Genomic DNA, 17,862 nt, shown 5'->3' on the forward strand with positions numbered 1-17,862 from the left:
AATAACTGTCAGTGAAGTTGAAAGGAACAGTGGGAACTCAGAAAGGACAAAGAGTCTATGGCAATAATGTAGAATAAAATAAAACAATATCAAAAGCAAAGCCAAATGAACAGCTGTTACACATAGCTGTATACATATACATTTGTAATTTTATATAGTACACCATTAAGAGTGCTTTCATTTACATCTATGGAATCTAGCTATATAATGACTCTAATTAGAAACCATCTCATAAGAGAATGAAAAAGTCTTACAATGATTCTTATCAATTTCACTCTCTTTGAACAACATTCCGAGTATCAAATACCACTGTGATGCTTCAGTGATGGCACGCAATTATTTTAAGCCTTGAGGCACCATGAAAGTGCTGAATGGTTTAATCAAATAGACAGTATTAGAACATATTTTTTAGCAATGCCTCTCTGAAATCTCTGATGCTTGCACAGATCCCTACTGTGGTGTTTATTTGACTCTTCTCCATCTCTGAAAAACCCAGTGATTTTCCCAGGATGATCTTGTTCAGGTTGATACTCATTGGAGGTTGATTCTGTTCTCAGCAGGCTGTCGTCAGGAGTGTCTACAAAAATTGAACCTACTGTGACCTTCTCTAGGAAGTTTATTTTATATTAACTTTACTTGCTTTATCAGAATAAGAATTAATGTATGTTTTTAATACCTCTACCTTTGCTCATCAGCAGCTTGCCTAGCTCTGGAAGACGGTAGCCATATTGTCTTTTCTCAAGATCTCACATAAGTTTAGGGAGGAACTTGAAAAAATAAGAAACCACTTGATGATAATCATTTTTATATAAAAGGTATATTTGTGATACTCTTCTCATTAATGGACAGCCATTTTTAAACACTATTCGGATCAATATAGTAATGAAGTATATTTTTGATATACTCCTAAAATATTTTAAACTTTTATGAATAATATACATGCTTAGAAATAAAACAGCTTAGATAGTCATATATTTGCTGAATGATAGTAGTTTTAATTTGAGCATTACCCAACACTTGATTAAATGTACCTGTGGATATTATAAGATAAGAATACACTACTTTCTGTTTACTAAACTTTCTAGATATTTACAAGTTGTTACCATATATTCATTATTATATAAAATTAATAAAGAAGACAACGGCCAAAATAATTTTTAAGGAAGGAAACATTTGAAATGATATGGTTATTCTGACACTTTAGCGCCTAAGAGTTTATTGGAATAAACGTGCATCTTGTAATTACATATCCTTAAAACCAAGAAATAATCACCACACAAAGTCGCTTTTTGTGTGTCATGAAGAAGTTTGGGCAAGAAATAAGAATACATTACCCTTAAAGTTTATAGAGAGTGGTTAAAAACCAGGATCCAAATACATATAGAGAACACAATAAATTCATTAGCAGTTCCCAAAAAGTGATGCAAATTTTATTCAAATTAATTATTCTTTGTTTCATAGTCAAACAAATATCAAATAACTAATCAAGAATCAAACTGCTTTCAGTAATTGCCACCTTGATAATTTCTGTGTAATGCTGGTGGGTCAGCTAGTTCCAGGTCATTGTAATCTTAGCAGTGGATATGGGTATATTATTATTATTTCATTTCCTCAGGACTGTAAGTGGTGGATTTGGTGTAGTACAAAGAATCATAGCTAAGCACTGGGTCATACTGTTATTACCTGGAGGGTTCCCTGATACCCGGCAGAGCAAAAATACCCACTTTCTTCTTGATCTACAAGGAAAAAATGAGTTATGCAGAAAATTAATGTTAGAAAACTAGGATAATCTCTAGAACTCAATTCCAAGCTCTATTTTGCTCAATTACATTTAAAAATAGAAGTAGAAAATATATTATAGGAAGATTTGAAAATACAAATGGATTAATGTAAGAATAGCTTTTCAAGCTTCTACTTCACTTTGGCTGGGAAATCAGGGCTGTGCTAGATTATAATCTCTAGTTTTCTCTCCTACCTTTTATTTATTGCATAAATAACATAAAAAGGGATAGAAAAGTTGAATAAATCATTAAAGCTCTCCTTTCCCTCACATGTTAACTCTGTGCTAATTCCTCTGTGAATCTTCACATTTCCAAACACCTTATTTTGGTATTTTCACTTCCAGACTCACAATCTAAAATGTAGAATTTTCTGACTTTTACAAATAACCAAATTGTTGCAACTATGGCCTTCACTGTATCACCTCCATCTAGCCATTTTCTTCATCTCAGCAACCACAAGTTCTATCCTAGTTTTTGCCATCTGTTACCACAGATAGACCAGTGATATTACAGATCTTTGTTTTTTGGTCATTCTATTATCTGTATTATATATTGCTGTTCCAGATTTCTATAAAACTTTCTTTGCACCTTTGTTCCCTCTCTTCAGAACCAGGAGCTCATTCCTGAAATGGTTGTATATAATAAAACCTTTAATTTCTTTCTAGCTTGCTTTTAGTCTCAGGACATGTAGATATATATAGTTTCTTTAAACAATTAGTTTCATTAGGATCAGAGTACATATGAATACTTCGCTAGGCCTAAATGATATTGTAAGTCATTAGCAACAAAGCTATTTGCAAAATAGACCTCTTTCTTGATCAAAAACATTATTTATCAATTGGACTTATTCTACCACCTGAGATTATTACTCATTATTTTTCTAACTATGAATCCATTGCAGTCTGCCCGACCTAACTTTACAGCCCCATCTTTTCTCTCATCTGAACTTTTACTCATAGTCCTTTATTTTTTTCAGTAGTGTCTGAACTCTTTCGCCCTTCGAAGCCTAATGATACAAACCATTTTCTCGAAATGACCTTAGGTTCTCTTCTGACTCAAATTCTCTTGATGCCACTTGTTGTATTTCCCAGTATTCACTCCCACATGTGTGCACATTCATTAATATTTTAATGTCCCTGAAATGAAAAGGAGGGAACTGAACCAATGAAAAATGACTTACACAGAGGGTGGGGCCAAAGTAGGTTTACAGTTGTGAGTATGCAATACACAGGGTTTATTCTTGTATTATTATTTATTATTGTATTATTTTCCATGCAAACAACTGTAAAGTTACTTTTGCTCCACCCTGTATTCGTGATGTTGTGATTTGTAATAAGAAGTATATATTTGGTTTTCATCCTAGTTTCTGGCAGAGATCTCCTAAAACCACTGGAATTTTCAATGATATTAATAAAGGTATGTTTTGTTATGCTAATAAGGTGACTTTGGGATCCCATCTAAGCACAGAGACTGGTTGCCAGTAGTACCAACCATATGATTAGAGGGTTGGAACTGTCGTTCCTACCTCTGGACCTCCAGAGAGGGGAGAGGGCCTAGAGATTGAGGTCAGTCACCAATGGCCACGATTTAATCAGTCACGAGGCCTCCATAAAACCCCAAAAGGACAGTTTACAGAGAGCTTCTGGATTGGTGAATATGTGCAGGTTCTGAGAGAGGGATGCCTTGGAGAAAGCACAAAAGCTCCAGGTCCTCACCCCGTACCTTGCCCTGTCCATCTCCTCCATCTGGCTGTTCTTGAGTTATATCCTTTTATAATAAAACAGTAACCTATCAAGTAAAATGTGTCTCTGAGTTCTGTGAGCCACTCTAGCAAATTAACCAAATCCAAGTCAGGGGATGGTCTTTGGAACCTCTGGTCTATAGAGACACAGTTGATAGCCTGGATTTGCCATTGGCAACTGAAGAGGGGGTGTGGGGGTAGCCTTGTGAGACTGAGGGGTGTGGGGGTAGCCTTGTGAGACTGAGCCCTTAGCCTGTGGAATCTGATGTCGTCTTCAGGTAGCTAGTGACAGAATTGAATTGAATTGTAAGACACTGAGCTGATGTCGAAAAATTGCTTGGTAGTTTGGGGAACCCCCCCCATGACCCCCCACCCTGGCACATTGGAGTTGGTGACCAGAAGTGAAATCGGTCAGAATCCATAATATTTATATCCTAACCCTCTATATTTTGGAGAAAGACAAATATCTACATTTATTTCTACTGTTTAACAGTAAGCCAGTAATTCTTAAACTTTTACTCTACATAAAAATTCCACACTCTGAATGAGAAGGCCTTATATAAAGTGTAGACTCTGTGTTGTCCCCAGATATTACTGTCTGAGAAGGCGCGTATTTAGTGTCATTGTGAGTTCTCTATGTTGAGAGTGCTCAGGGAGACACACTCAAGGACATCTGGCATCTATTGAGGAAATGAGACTCAAAAACAAAAGAAACAACTTTGCATTTAATTTAATGTACCTAAAGAGTTTGAGTGAACATGAGTATATTATTTACTATATTTGAATAGATGTATGTATACATTTGACTGTTCATTTTGGTGCATGCTGAGTTAGTTTGCCCACCTCATTTCCCCTTATAAATTATATTTTCCTTAGAAATAGAAGCTATTACTTAAACTCTTAAAATTACTCAATGTCTTATGTATATACACTGTGAGCTTTAAATGCTATGATTTTATTAGAGACTTTTGTGTTTTGCTGAACAACTCTTACGTGCCAGACCTGTTCAATGCACTTACCAAATATTTTCTCTGATTGACATAAGAACCTTGTAAAAATTTGCTCCATATTTTAGATAAAGAAATTGGAGCCCCTAAAAGTTCACGAACAAATGTCAAGTAAACATGAAGTATGTGATTGAGCCAAAGTTCAAATCTGGTTTCTAATTTCATGCTTTTCTCCAGAATGCCATGTAGTTAGTTGTATTTAATTCACTTCTATATTATATGAATTATATTTACCTTAATATGTTGAGGTAATGATGAGGTTAAGTATTCTAAAATCATGAAATCAATTTATTCTTGGTTTGCAAAGATATAGACATGAAAAATAAGCATTGCATATCATACCCAAGAGAATTTCAAACACTATAACATTTGTTTTGTGGTGATCACCATTTAAGGTGGACCCTACAATTCCTGCTTCCTGGTATTTATGCTTTTGTTCATCACTTCCTCTTGAGTGTGAGTGGAACCTGTGATTTTAACCAATAGCATGCAGTGGTTTTATATATATATGTTATTACATGAGACTGTGGTGCCATTATTGCTGGAGTTTCTCTCTGTTGCTGGCTTTGAAAAAAACAACTTTCTGTGCAGCTGCAAGGCATTGGATTCTGCACATGATCCGAAGGAGTTTGGAAGCAGATTCCTCCTCAGTTGAGCCTCTGATGGGAACCCAGCACCTATAAGTACCAAAATTGCAGCCTTGTAAACCTTAAGCAGAAGACCCATTTAAGCCATTCCTGGTATCTTGACCCACAGAAACTATGAGATAATAAATGTGTACTGTTTTAATCCATTAAGTCTGTGGTAATTTGTTATGTAGGAATGTGAAGTCTGTCCAGAAAAGTTCAGCCATTTTTATATAATAAGAATGGTTTGCATGCCATCAATTTAACCTGGCAGCCAAGGAGAGTGGCCTGGAATGTGCATGTGTGAACAATGATGACTTCACTGTACCAGTCAGTGGAGGCGGTAGGTACCATTAAGTGAGCATGTGTACTGTGTGGCCATCACATTCAAAATGAGCAAGTAGGGCAACAAATCTGCATCAAATTTTGCATGAAGCTTGAACTTCCCTGTGAGGAAATATTGGGATGATTCAGAAAGCCACAGCCATGGGCAGCTGGTGATTGGCAACTTCATCACAAAACATGCCCACTCATGCATCAAGTCTCATGTAGAGTTTTTTGGCAAACATCAAGTCACCTAGGTGACTCAGCCTCCCTACAGCCCAGATTTGGTGCCCTGTGACTTTTGGCTTTTCTCAAGGCTCAAATCACCTTTGAAAGGGAAAAGATTTCAGACTGTTGATGAGATTGAGGAAAATATAACAGGGCAACTGATGGTGATTGAGAGAACTGTGTGAGGTCCCAAGGTGCCTACTATGAAGAGGACTGAAGTGTCATTTTCCTATGTACAGTGTTTCTTGTATCTTGTATCTTCTTCAATAAATGTCTCTATTTTTCCTATTACATGTCTGGATACCTTCTGGACAGATCTTGTGGAAAACTAATACAGTATTGGTTGCTTTTTATCCTTAGAAACTAATGATTAGTTATCTAATGAAATACTGAGGTGGTCTGTTGTGAGCATAGGTACTGAGAAAAAAAATTTTCCCTGTGCCCTAAAATCATTATCTAAATGAATATTTCTATGTTTTATTTGGCTGCCACTGGGTATAGTAAGCCATTAATTTGTATGTAGTTTTGCTCCTTTTAGCCCTTTCAAATGCCTCATTTATTATTGAGCATAGCTGTATGCCTCAGTGAGCCAAGTTAACATTAGCTTTTTATTTACTTTGTTTCCCTGAAGTGATTTTTTAAACATGGTTTTTCAGCATCTAGCAAAAGTATTCATAGTAGTTTTTTTCTGTTATTTAAGTTGACAAACATTTCCTCATGTTCAGTAAACTGAGGCTCAGGAGAGCCATCATTTTTATGACACTCAGGTTTTTGGTTATAATTTTCAAATGACCGAGAGAGAAGAGGCTACGACCCATGATGCTCCTGCTCTCTGCAACCGTTCGATGTTCTCAACCACTTTTCCAAAATCTACCCAGGGGAATATGACATTGGATATTTAGAACTAGTTGGGTAGGGTGTACATGTATATTTGCCATACTTAAACCCTACAAACTTGCACATAGTCAAGTTTTATAAATGGAAAATACTTCTGACTAAATTTAAGAAAAGAATTAAACTGACTAACACAGTGAATAAACATAGTAATGCTTCAAAGTTTTTTCTCTCTCCACTATCAATCTCTTTTCTTTTTTGAAAATATTTCCTCTTTATATAACCTCTAAATCCTAGACTTCTCAATCATGAAGCGACTATAATTCATTCCCTACCCACATCATGGGCAAAAAGGGAATACGGATGAATTAAGAATTTTAATGTAAAAAAATGAAAATTAGATGAGTAGTTGGTACTTTAGGAGTGGGAGTATCTTCCTGTGAATATCTGTACACTCAGAATACATTAAAAATACTTATTTGACTGATAGCGAAGGCTTAACAAAGTCAACAGACAAAGAAAAGCCACATGGCAAAAGGTTATTGTTAAGAGGCATATATTTAAATACAAACATAGGAAAGTGATGAAAATAAATAATTCACAGAGGAGAAAAATCATGTGAGCAATAAATATTTAAAAACAATGATGAACCACAGTAGAACTTAGGCAAAAGCAAATTAAAACAAATATGAGATAATGTTATTTTATCTCTAAGATTAGGAAACTATTAAAATCTTTGAATAATGCTCAGGGACATAAGAAAAAGTAGTTTATTGCTGGTCAGAATATAAATTACTATAACTTTGTGGAAGACAACCTCATGGTGTTTATTACAATTTAAATTTTATATTCATTGACTCAAATCTGCAGGATTACATCCAAAGATTTATTAGTGTATGTACATGGTTGTGTTTGTTATTTTCTTGATTCCTGCTGATTCATTCTAGCTAAAAGAAGGTATTGTGATACTGGTGGTGATGATCCATTTGTAGTGTGAGAGAGGGTTGGGTTGAGGGATGAACACGGAGATTCCAGGCAAGGATTTATTTGGCCCTAAAGTTTCACAGTTTAATAAGACATTTCTTCTTTCAGGTTACATACATAGCTATTTTTTAAAATTTTGTTTTCAGGGTATGGAGATATATTCCAGTATGATCTTTCTGCTATACCTAGAATCACCATACCCATAAGATCTTAAAATGTGTTGCCAAGTCTAGGCTACTAATCCCAGTGACTAGTTTTATAGGTTCAGTCTTACAGGAGAGATCTGACAGAGATATTACTGATTATAATTCCAATAAAACCATAAACTAATTGATTGGCAAAGTACCAGCATGGTGATGGGCCTCTAGATTGGATTTGAAGTTTGAATGACATTACAGATTTCTATAACTGACTGTTCACTGCAGAGATACTTTCCTGTGTTTCACGAAGAGTGATAAGTGAAAAAGTAATGATCACTTATTTAAAGCAACCAGACCTGTCTTAAAGATGACATCATGTCACTTTTCACTTGAATCACTTCAGTGACTCCCTGGTACTAGTTAATATTGGAGCTCCTTGCTTGGCACAGGCTCCTTAGTGATCTGATCTTTTCATCTTTTCCCACTGTCCCTTTACATATTATTTTCATCTATTTGTTTCTGTTACTCAAATATTGTCCATTTTATCACAAATCTTTTAGTATGCTTTTCCTTCTGCTTGGAATTTCTTTCACTGTTTTTTTTTTTTTTATTAGTGAAAATTTCCCTGCTCTAGAATTTAAGTGTGTAGAATCTGTTTTTTTTTTTTTCTGGAGAATTTTAGTTCTAAGTATTCATGAAACTAAATTATATATTTTTAAAAGTTTATATATAATAAATAAATATGGATAACATTCCTATCCTTTTTGTATTTTGTTTTTACCATTTTTTCTTTCACTCGAGTTCTTTCCATTTCTTTTTTTTATCTTATCTTTTCTTATAAGCCTCCATGCCGTGCAACTGAGCAAAGACTGGAAGCAGGTGAAGGAGTTAGCCAGAAGGAGGAGGAAACACTCAGTGCAAAATTCCTAAAGTAGGACCTTATTCAAGGAAGAGCAGAGTTGAAATGAGATAAGTTGCGTGATCTGATTTACAGTTTGCAAAGCTCATTCTGGCTGCTGTGTTGAGAAAAGACTGGGACAGGGAGAGAACACCTATCGGTACAGACTAACTCATAATGTGGTAACAAGCAACACTACAATCTCAGAGGCTTAGAAAGCAGAGAAAAATAAAAGAGGTGTTTTTCTCACACACGTTACATAGCCATTGTGGATAAGCTGTGGCTCTGCTCCATGTTGCCTTCTCTCGGGGGACCAGGCTGACAGAACTGTTGCTGTCTGGGTAACGGCAGTCTCATGGCAAAGGAAGAGAGACAGCCTGAACCTGGCTCTTACAGCTTCTTCCCCAAAGTGCCCTGGGTTACTTCCATTCCTACACGAGCCACTGTCCTTTGCCATGTCCCAAGCTCCCTCGTTTAATATCTTGGATATGTCAGGATTCCACTGTTTGAGGTGTAAGTGATAGCGAAGGAGCCATTATTATCTCTCACACAGAATGCTGCAATGAACTAAACGACGTCCCTTCTTTTCACCATCCTATTTTGGAGACTTGTATTATTTTTCAAAGTATTTGCATGCTTTTCTTGAGGTTTGTCTTATTCCTGTGGAAGAATTATAGATCTCTGGTCTTTCTGATGTTAGACTTGCTTGACCCTATGACTCATTGAGGTCAATGAATTGCGATTGGAATACTACTTTCTCAATAAAGCCTCCTTTGATCAACCTATTTAAAATTTCATCCTGTTAACCAGTCCTTCCTCTACCACCTGCACATTTCATTTACCCTTTGGATTGATTTAGGTTTTTTCCTCTATCTCACAGCTTTGAAAATATTCTGTAATATGTATGTATTTATGTTAGCATTTATTGTCTGTTTCCACACTCAACAGAACGTAAGTTTTGTGAGGTTGGACATCTTGTTATGTTTTGTTCACATGATAGTGAACTAGAATAGTGCCTGATACATAGTAGACATTATGAGGACCCACACTGAACTGGAAAAAATGTTCTAGCTATTTACAATTTGTTTCACACTGATCTCAGCTGACCTGTGAAGTCCTAATCTATGCGTCTTTATGAATACCATTTTCCTGGGTAAGGCACAATGTATGGCACACGTGTAGTATTCAGTGCTCTGAAGGCTGCTTTCATGACAGGAGCCTTAGAAAAAAATGCCAGATAAATGAAATTTGCATTTGGCTTTTTATCTCTTTTTCTGGGCTCTATTTTCACTTGAATAAAAAAGGAGAAAAAATCGCCCTGGATGGTGTAGCTCAGTGGATTGAGTGCGGGCTATGAACCAAAGAGTCACTGGTTTGATTCCCAGTCAGAGCACATGCCTGGGTTGCAGTCCAGGCCCCCAGGGGCCACGTAAGAGGCAACCACACATTGATGTTTCTCTCCCTCTCTTTCTCCCTCCTTTCCCCTCTTTCTAAAAATAAATAAATAAAATCTTTTAAAAAAAGGAGAAAAATAGAATTATTCAGGTGACCAAATATAGGCATACATCATTTTATTGTGCTTTGCAGATACTGCATTTATTACAAACTGAAGGTTTGTGGCAACCCTGCATTGAGTAAGTCTACTGGTGACATTTTTTCTACAGCACTTGCTTTCTTTTTTATTTTTCTCAGTGTTATATTTTGTTAATTCTCATGATATTTAAAACGTTTTCATTATTGAAAAGTTTGGTTGTTATAGTGATTTGTGGTCAGTGATATTTGATGTTACTGTTGTAATTGTTTTGAGGCACCACAAATTCATGCCTATATAAAACAGCAGAATTAGTCAATGTTGTAGGTGTTCTGACTGTTTCACTGACTGGCTGTTTCTCTTTACTCTCCCTCTCCTTGGCCTCTCTGTTCCCTGAGACACAATGATAATTTTGAAATTAGGTTAATTAATAACCTTACAATGGCCAGAAAATTAATAACCTAAAATATTTGTATGAAAATAAAAGTGCAAAAGTTAGCCAAGTTAGGAATGCAAAAGAAAAGTTCTTGAAAGAAATTAAGAGTGCTATCCCAGTGAACCCAAAGATAATAAGAAAATGAAACAGTATTGTTGCTAATATGGAGAAAGTTTTAGTGGTGTGGGTAGCAGTTTAAACCAGCCACAACATTCCCTACATCAAACCCTAATTCAGAGCAAGGTTCTAAGTCTCTTCAATTCTATGAAGGCTGAGACAGATGAGGAAGCAGTAGAAGAAAAGTTTAAAGGTAGCAGAGGTTGGTTCAGGAGATTTAAGGAAAGAAGCCGTCTCTATAAAGTAAAAGTACAAGGTGAAGCAGCAAATACTGATGCAGAAATTGTAGCAAGTTATCCAGAAGATCCAGCTAAGATAATCAATAAAGATGACTATACCTAACAAGAGGTTCTCAAAAGCCTGATATTGGAAGAAGGTGTCATCTAGGACTTTCATAAGCTAAAGAAGACATGTTAATTCCTGGCTTCAAAGCTTCAAAGGACAGGCTGATTCTCTTATTAGGAACTAATACAACTTGTGACTTTAAGTTGGAGCCTGAGCTCATTTTCCATTCTGAAAATTCTAGGGCCCTTAAGATTTATACTGAATTTACTCTGCCTGTACGCTAGAAATTGAACAAAGCCTGGGTGACAGCACATGTTTACAGTATGGTTTACTAAATATTTTAAAGCTACTGTTGAGAACTACTGCTCAGAAAAGGTTTCTTTCGTAATATTACTACTGCTCATTGACAGTGCACCTAATCACTGAAGAACTCTGGTGGAGATATGCATTGAGATTAACCTAATTTTTCTTCCTGCTAACAATATCCACTTGCAGCCCATGGATCAAGGATTAATTTCAACTTTGAAGTCTTATTATTTAAGAAATCTATTTTGTAATGCTATACCTGACATAGATAGTGATTCTTCTGATGGATCTTGGAAAAGTATATAAATTAAAAACCTTCAGGAAAGGATTCACTCTTCCAGATGCCATTAAGAACATTTGTGATTTAGGAAGAAGTCAAAATATCAACATTAACAGAAGTTTGAAAGAAGTCGATTCCAATCCTCATGGATGACTTAGAGACATTCAAGACGTCAGTGGAGGAAGTAATTGCAGGTATGATGGAAATAACAAGACAAATAGAATTAGAAGTGGAGCTAGGCAACATGATTGAATTGCTACAATCTCATGATAAAATTTTAGCAAGTGAGAAGTTGCTTCTTATAGATGAGCAAACAAAGTATTTTCTTGAGATGGAACCTACCCCCGGTGAGGATGATGTGAAGATTGCTGAAACGACAACAGAGGATTTAGAATATTACGCAAACTGAGTGTATGAGGCAGTGGCAGGCTTTGAGAAGACTGACTCCAATTTTGGAAAAAAAAAAAGTTCTATTGTGGGCACAATGCTATCAAACTGCATCACTTGCTAGAGAGAATTTATTTGTGAATGGAAGGGTCAATCAATACACAAACTTCATTGTTATCTTAAGAAATGGTCACAGCCACTTCAGCCTTAAGTAGCCGCCACCCTGATCAGTGGGCAGCTGTCAACATCAAGGCATGACCCTTTGCCAGCAGGAAAGATTATGACTCACTGAAGGTTCAGACGATGGCTAGCATTGTGTATGTGTGTTTTAATAACAAAGCATTTATTTACTTAATACATAATTTTTTAAACATAATGCTATTGCACACTTAATTGGCTAGAGTATAGTATAAATATAACTTTTATATGCAGTGGGAAACAAAAAATAATGTGTGGCTTGCTTTAGTGTGATGTTTACTTTATTAAGGTGGTCTGGAACCAAACTCACAATATTTCTGAGGTATGCCTGTCTAGGTGACCTATTTGATTTCTTTTATTTTTATATATGACAAAATGAAGGGACCAGAAATATTAAGTAAATTTCTTGGTGTCCTTATTTCCCTTGATCTAACCCAAATGTCAGCAAAACGAGACAAAGAAGGAGTAGACAAGCAAAGTGGGGAAACAGTGAAAATCCAATCATGGCCCCTTCCAGACTGAAGATTTCCTAGCCAAAGAAAGGCCCAAGCAGAGAGAGCAAGGACAGTTATGAGTAAATGAAAAACTAAAGCCTTAATATTAGATCACACTAGATTTTTACCACCATACAAAAATAATTTGATGGATTTAAAGGGCAATGATGAAAAAGGATCAAGTTGTTGTCCTTGAACCCTATTGATTTCAACTTATTCTTTCAATAATATGATTATGATACTATTTTTAAATATATATATTAACTATATATATGTGTGTGTGTGTATATATGTTAATATATATATATATATATATATATATATTAACTATGCTCTATTCTATTTGATGGTGACTTCCTAATGGGTGTTTGCAAATTAATCAGTCACTGAACCTTCCTGTTATAGATTCTGTTTTAATACTAAATATATTCTGTTTTAATGAATACCTTGTATAAACTTATGACTTTATTTTCTTAGCTTTGGTTAGTGTTTCATAACCCTACCAAAAGCATTAGAAAGTACCTTATTACTTTTGTATTATCTTCTATTCATTTTTTCGTTACCTTCAGGAGTAATCTCTCAATCAGGTTATTTAAAACTCTGGGCATGTCAAATGATAAGCTTTCCCTCAAACAGGTGTTTTTCAGTATCAGTTGCCACAGTAATGTCCTGTGCATTTAAGAGATCATTTTTGAAGATTAAGGAAATATCTTTGAAAAAACAAAGTTTGCTTCAGAACGATGAGCATGCAATTATAAAAATAATTCTAAAGGTTTTTGACTGGATGTGAGATGAAAGTGTTATTTCGCTCATTTGCTCAGGTCTTCCTGCAATCACACTTCCAAACCCAAGGGAAACAGGTTGCAAAGGATATAACAATTCAGAAAGCTAATATTTTTATTTAGAAGCAGATAAGGAGTTAGCTCCTTAAGCTGTTCTTTTGTGTGGAATAAGGAACTTGTCACTTTTAAACACTTTTAACTCTTAAGAAAATAGGGATTTTCTTAGTGTGAGTAATGATAACCTCTTCTATATCTCAAGTACTTTTATGATGGAAAAACAATTTTGCATTCATTACTGGAATGTGTTTCCTAACAACCAGACAGAAAATGGTTATTTCGAAATTTACTTAGGGTCTAATAGGAACTCAGACCTGCTTTTTTGCTACACTCTAGTACTTTCTTACTCTTGGAAAGTGAAGTGGTGATCCCTAGTGTCCTGCATCTGGGGGGTGGGGGGGATATGTCACAAAATTTGGCTCTCTCAGCCATGAAATTTGAGTGCATCTTAAATGATTAAAGTATACTCTATTTTGCTTTACAAATTCCACCATCTAATATCAGACTGGGGGATAAAATCTGATTTGAGTATTTCAGTTACCTTAGGCCCTTGACTGACACCACATGTTGAAGTGTGTTTGATTTCCAAAATAACTTCAACACAAAGTCATCTGTTAGGGTTTTCCTTTCAGAAAGTTAGAATTTAGATGATGTTTGTATTTGGTTTATTCAATCTTCCTTTATGCAATTTTTATTCTAGTTAGTTTAATTAATTAATTAATTAATTTATTTATTTTTATTCAGTTACAATTGTCTGCATTTTCTCCCCATCTCGCCACCCCACCCCAGCCAGTCCCACCTCCCTTCCCCACCTCTACCCTCCCCCTTGATTTTGTCCTTGTGTCCTTTATAGTAGCTCTTATAGACCCCTCTCCCCACTATTCCCTCCCCACTCCCCTCTGGCTATTGTTACATTGTTCTTATTTCAATGTCTCTGGTTATATTTTGTTTGCTTTTTTCTTTTGTTGATTATGTTCCAGTTAAAGGTGAGATCATATGGTATTTGTCCCTCACTGCCTGGCTTATTTCACTTAGCATAATGCTCTCCAGTTCCATCCATGCCATTGTAAAGGATAATATATTTTTTAAGATTGCTATTTAATTCATTTGCTCTTTTGACATTAAAAGTATCATGCAGGATTTGAAAAAAGTATTAAAAATAATATGTAAAAATCTAATGAGACTTAGTGTGTTAGCTCTCTCAGTGATATTTGCAATTATTTTAAGACACAGAAAAGTCAGGCATCAGGAAGCAATTTATGAGGGATTTGAGGTGATTAAGGAGTCTTTCTAAATTTCCTGAATTCATATCACAAAGTGGTTGCCTATTTTGCTCAATATTGCTGTCCTATGGCTAGCATGCATTCATTTTGTCCCTGTAGTTGGTTGGAAAACTAGGGAAGTTCATAAGCAATAGAAAAGGAAAAATCAAAAGCTCAAAGATCAAAATAGAACACACACACACACACCTTGTGAAAGACCATATATATAGCAAATTGTATAATTGACTGAAATAATTTGTTCTTTCTTTCCATAAGATTATACATCCTCATTCACTGACTTTAATTTGCCTTAGTAATGGTAAAACAAACAAACAGAAATAATTAGAAATAACCTAAATGTTAATTAAGAAAGATTGATTGAATAATTTTAATAAATGTATAGCATGGAGTATTACGTCATTATTTTTAATTAAAAATAAATTGAATTTAACCTTTTTTGTGCCTGAAGTAATGTTATGCATGTTTTATGGGGTAAAAATAAAACAGATCTTAGATGAAAATGTATAGTAGAGTTTATTTCACAGAAAAATTAGAAAATCTTGATGTGATTGTATAGGTAAATTTTTTAAGGAACATACACTTAACATTGGATACTGATTAGTTCAGAGATAGTGAGATTGAAGGAGGGAAGTTAAGATTATTACCATTTTCTTTTTACAACTTTCTATTGTTTAATTTCTTAAAATGTGTATATTTTTGTAATTAAAATTCAATAAAAATACAGAAACCAAAAAAAAAGGATAAGTTGAAAATTATTCTCCTAAGTGACATTTGGTGACAGACATGAACAGGATGGTGGGGGGTGGGCATTGGCTGTGACCAATCCCTTCCTCCCATGTAGTTCCCAAGGGAAGCATGTGGGAAAGTGTGGCTGTTATCTCTCCCTGCCAGCAAAAGAGAATTCTGATTTTGTCTAATCTCTCCCACCTAGTACTCTAGGGAAATACTTGTTTGCCAAAACAGTTCTTTGCTGGTCTGTTAATTAAATTAAAATGGGACGGGAGTATAGGATAAGAATTAAAGGCATGAGGTTAGAGTGAAGTGTGTGGGTTTGCAGGGAAGAAGAGTTGTGATAATTGTGAGACCAGCTGTGTGATCTGAAGCAGGAAGGCCAAACAGACAGAAGAGGGCATTAATAAAAATCTTGCATTGATTAATACATCAACCTCAAAGTGCTGGAGATATGCAAATTAAGGTTTCGAGTTAATTTGATCCTTCTTTGCCTCTTAGATCTAAAAAATATTTTTTCTTCAATATCACAATAGTACACTGAAAGGACCATGTGAGTCATGGTTTTAATGTTTTAAAAATTTTGGGGGGGGGGTTTAATGTTTTAAAATAACATTATTCTTATATTTGTCTTTGGTCATAAATCCCAGTGCAGACAACTTGTGTTTTAGTCAATTTTGCATGATAAATCTGCCTAACAAACAGTCCAGCAATCTTAGTGATTTACAAGGAGAGGCATGTTCTCATTCATAGGTCTTGGGTTTGGCTGGGGTGGCTGTTCTTCAGAATGAAAGTCAGTTTCATAGCTGTTCCACACAGCTCATTCTGCGACCCAGGCAAGATCTGATGACAGGTGGCAGAAACACAAAAGCACAAGCCAAACCATGCAAGCTAGCTTATGTTTGTAAGTATGTATGTATGTATGTATTTTCTATATATGAATAGTAATAATTTTTTCTTTTTTGAATATATTGGGGTGGCATTGGTTAATAAAATTATATAGGTTTCAGGTATAGAATTCTATATCATCTATATATTGTATTGTGTGTTCACCACTCCAAGTCAAGTCCTTTTCTACTTCCCCCACCCACCTTTCCCTCTGGTAATTACCATACTGTTGTCTGTGTCTATGAAGTATTTTGCTCTTTTTTTCTGAATCCTTTCACCATTTTCACCCATCCTGCCAAACCCCCTCCCATATGACAGCTGTTAGTATGCTCTCTGTATCTATGAGTCTGTTTCAATACTGTTAGTTTATTTTGTTCATTTTGTAACAGTGGGGAATTGTAACCCACCCCACCATTCTTTTGACATTGTGTTTGTAAATGCTGACTCTGACTAACATGTAGCTTGTAGATAAACAACATGTTTGTGTAAGAATCGTAGGAACTAACTTCAAAATATACAAATGCTGACCTTCAAGCATCCCAGTTTGGGGAGATTTGCTGACCTTCTCAGGTTGGCGTGGAACCAGGGTGACTAAGCCAGGGTGGTGCACACGGGACCATCACTTGCCTTATTGGAATGAACTGTGCTGGTCTGCACACAGGGAGTTTTTCAGGCCCCTCCCTTTATCTCTTTGTTCTGCTTTCCCCTCCCTCCTTATAAAAACCTGAGTCTGCAACAAGATGTTAAGATGGGCTTTGAGATATGAGTCCCCCATCAAGTGGCCAGTGTCTGAATAAGCCACTGCCCTTTACGCCAGCACTTGTCTCTTGAGTATTGGCTTTTGAAACGGCAGACAGCGGGACCTGCGTTCACTTACATTTTGACTCAACATATCAGTGAAATTAAATGGTACTTATCTTCTCTGACTGGCTTATTTCACTTATAATAATCTCCATTTGTGAATTGCTGTCACAAATGGTAAGATTTCCTTTTTTACAACCAACTAGTATTCCACTGTGTAAGTATATCACAGCATTTTTTATCCACTCATCTATTAATGGACACTTGGGCTACCTCCAAATCTTGGCTATTGTAAATAATGCTGCGATAAACATAGGGGTACATACATTCTTTTGAATTAGGGTTTTGGGTTTCTTTGGATATATTTTCAGAACTGGAAATGTAGTAGGGACAATAGGGCAGGTACAGAGGGTTACCAGGGTGGAGAGCCCTGGGTGCCTAGCGGTGGGCAAAACTGTAAGCCCTTGCACTGTCACTCCTTCTGTATTAGCCCCTGGAAGGCAACATCTAGGCTTCAGCTCTATTTCTGCTCCAGGCCCAGAGAAGCAGCAAAATCAGATGGAGTGACACCGTGGCTGACGTCAGGACCAGCTGCATTGACCAGTGACACCGTGATGGTGACCATCAGTGGAAACCATGAGGGAGCACACCTGGAAAGCTGGCAAATGTTCTATTGGGATTGTCCCCTAAGGCCTTCAGATAAAAGCTTTGGGTACAGGGCCCCT

General features: G+C 36.0%; 1 pseudogene; it reads left to right on the plus strand.

Moving 5' to 3' along the window:
• The window catches only part of LOC112305759 (tigger transposable element-derived protein 1-like), an 88,530-nt pseudogene extending 76,314 nt beyond the window's left edge, over window positions 1–12,216 (plus strand).
• The last annotated feature ends 5,646 nt before the right edge of the window (window positions 12,217–17,862 follow it).

The sequence above is a fragment of the Desmodus rotundus genome, chromosome 2, assembly GCF_022682495.2.
Source record: "Desmodus rotundus isolate HL8 chromosome 2, HLdesRot8A.1, whole genome shotgun sequence".
NCBI lineage: Eukaryota > Metazoa > Chordata > Mammalia > Chiroptera > Phyllostomidae > Desmodus > Desmodus rotundus.